This window comes from Trichechus manatus, unplaced genomic scaffold (genome assembly GCF_000243295.1).
Source record: "Trichechus manatus latirostris isolate Lorelei unplaced genomic scaffold, TriManLat1.0 scaffold00009, whole genome shotgun sequence".
Classification (NCBI taxonomy): Eukaryota; Metazoa; Chordata; class Mammalia; order Sirenia; family Trichechidae; genus Trichechus; species Trichechus manatus.
The window spans coordinates 29,027,729-29,030,863 of record NW_004443945.1 but is presented as its reverse complement, the minus strand read 5'-3'; positions in this window follow the sequence as shown (position 1 = coordinate 29,030,863).

Sequence of the window (3,135 nt, the reverse complement as noted above, 5' to 3'; positions counted from 1 at the left end):
ATGAACAGTGTTCAGAAAACATTTTTAGTATTTGTAATCATTTCCTCAAGATAAATTTATGGAAGTAGCATTATTAATCAAAGGCTATGAAGCTTTTAAAGCCCTTGATACATGTTTCCAAATTGTTATTCAAAAGAATTGTATGGGTTTAAACTCCCATGAGCAGTGTGTGGCAGTGCCAATTTCAACAAGTACCTGCCAACACAGGGTGTTCTCATTTAAAAACTATTTACCAATTGTATAAGTAACGAAGACTTTTTAAACAGTGTGTTTATTTGATTATTAGTTAGACTAAATACTTTTCTACATTTGCAACTTTCTGCTTGTCTTTTTACACGTTGGTGTCTTAATGGGATTTTTTTAAAAAAGGATTTGTGAGTTTATAATTTTTTCTCCTGGTAATCATCGCTTAGAGTTTGTTTCATTACTATATGTTTTTATGAATGATGTATGAGGAAGCAAAGCATGCAGTCATGACAAAAAGGATCAAAAAAGAGAAATTATAGGGATAACAACTGATAGAAAAATCTTCCAGAGTCTGAAAGAGAAACAAGCATTATTGATGGATAATGGCTATACTTTATGACAGACCACCTTTAGACTGTAACCACATCAATGTTTTACCTTAAGAATTATTATGTCGTTACTCTTCTTGTTGTTGTTAGGTGCCGTCGAGTTGGTTCCGACTCACAGTGACCCTACATACTCATAGTGACCCCTGTGTACAACAGAATGAAACATTTCCTGGTCCTGCGCCATCCTCACAAATAAAACTAATGCTTGAGCCCATTGTTGCAGACACTGTGTCAGTCTGTCTCTACTTAGTACCTCCTTTAAGTCCTGCTTTTCTTGCTCTAATGGAAGAGTTAATACTCAGTTAAATTAAGATGAGGATTATTGGTAACAGTGTCACTAATATTATAATTAATATGTGAAAATGCACCACCTCCAGGAAATGTTTCAGGTGTGGAGTGGCAGCTGTTTCCTTATTCTTGTGGAAAAGGAAAGCAGCAAGAATTTAAGTGACTTTAAGTAATAGAATTTTGGAGTTGGAAAAGCCTTAAACCAGTAGAACTATGTTCCAGAGGGTTTTCAATGGCTGATTTTTGGAAGCAGATCATCAAGCCTTTCTTCTGAAGTGCCTCTGGGTGGACACGAACCTCCAGCCTTTCAATTAACAGTCAAGCATGTTAACCATTTACACCACCCAGGGACTCTGGAAAAGCCTTAGAAGATACTAATTCTAAGCCCCTTTAGTTTACAGATGAGGAAATAGAGAGCCAAGGAAGTTAATGTGACTTGCCCAAGGTCACACAGCTAGTCAAGCTAGAACTAGATTTCTTGGGATCATAACTTAAACCAAGAGACAATAGCAGGATCTTTATGAATCACAGTTACATTTCAAAAGCCTTCAAGGGAAAAAAAGTCCATTAATTTTTTAAGCTTTTTAATTGAAGTATGATGTTAAAAGTGCACAAATTATGAATTATCACTCAATGAACTCACCGATGTAACCATCACCCAGGCCAAGAAAAGAACAGCACCAGGAATCTAGAAGCTACCCCCATACCCCCCATCACAACTCCTTCCCTCCTTCCTAAAACTAACCACTGTCTTGACTTCTAACACCATAGTTTTTTGCTGCTTTTGACATTTATGTAGATAGAGTCACACAATATGTATTCTTCTATTTCTGGCTTTTTTTTCTGGGTAACAACTGTTTATGCATTGTCATTTCTATATACTGTTCCACTATAGGAATATGTCATTTATTAGTTCTGCTGTTGGTGGACATTTGGGTTGTTTCTAGTGACTGTGACATATACAATACTGATGTGAACATTCTTGTTCTTATCTTGTGGTGAAGATACATACACAGTTCTCTATTAGGTTGATAATATTAAGAAGTGAAATTGCTGGGTTATAGGGTGTGCATATGTTCAAATTTATTAGATATTGCCAAATGGCTTTCCAAAGTGTTTACAATTTAAACTAACACAGCAAGCAGTGTGTGAGTTTCCTCTGTGCCACATCTTCACTAGTACTCAGCATTCTGTTGTTGTGTGCCATCACCGGGCATTCTAAATATCTTTAATTTTAGCTTTTCTGATGAGCGTATGGTAGTTATCTCTTTCATTTTATTTACATTTCTCCTGATTACTAATAAAACTGATTACTTTTTATATTTATTGGACTCTTAGAAATCCTTTATTTGTGAAATACCTAATCAACTTTCTTACATATTTTTTTACTGGGTTGTATTTTTTAAATTGATTTTAGCAGTAATATTTATGTATTTTGGATGCATGCCTTATCAGTAGCAAGTATCTTCTCCCACTTGGAGATTTGTTTTTTCCATCTCTTAATAAGTGTTTTTCATGAACAGAAGTTCTTAAGAGTCAAGTTTTAAAGTATGTTTTTCATTTATAAGAGATCTTCCCATACATGAGGCTCATGAAGATATTCTTCTGCATTATTGTCTACATACATTTCATATTTAGATGGATGTTACCCCAGGAATGAAACTGTGTGTTATGGTGTCAGGTGGGTGTTAATACCAGTCATCTTATATTTGCCCCTTTAAGACCAATTTTCCACTCTTTGCCCTGTTTTCTGCCCTGGGAGGTTGACCTATCACTTATGTGTAAATGTGTCCAGTTTAGCAGAGTTATAGGCCTGGTACTAGATTCATGACCATTATTAGGAAGTCTCTTGAGAAATGCTACCATCATACTTCCTTTTTTGTTTTTCTTTCTTCTTTCATGCTGTCATTGTAAGAGTGCCAAACCTGATGTAGGATTTGTGTATACATTGTAGTGAACAGCTATTTTTCTACAGATAAAAGGTAGGAAAATTCTGTAGGTTCCTCCTATTCCTTTGGAGAAGGTCTTCTTTGAAGAAATATTTGGAAAAAAAGAATCCAGTATCTGGATTTTAAAAAATGTCTTTGTGAATCTTAATGTCAGAGGCACCCCTTAATCCATTGAGGCATCCAGTAATTCACTGAGTGAGGTTTACATTTATTTAGATTTCTTAGACTATAATAATTTGAGCATCTTAAACCTCTCCACCTGGATTAATCACAGAATACATGTCAACTGACATTTTGTAGAAAAAACAAGAATACAAGAGATG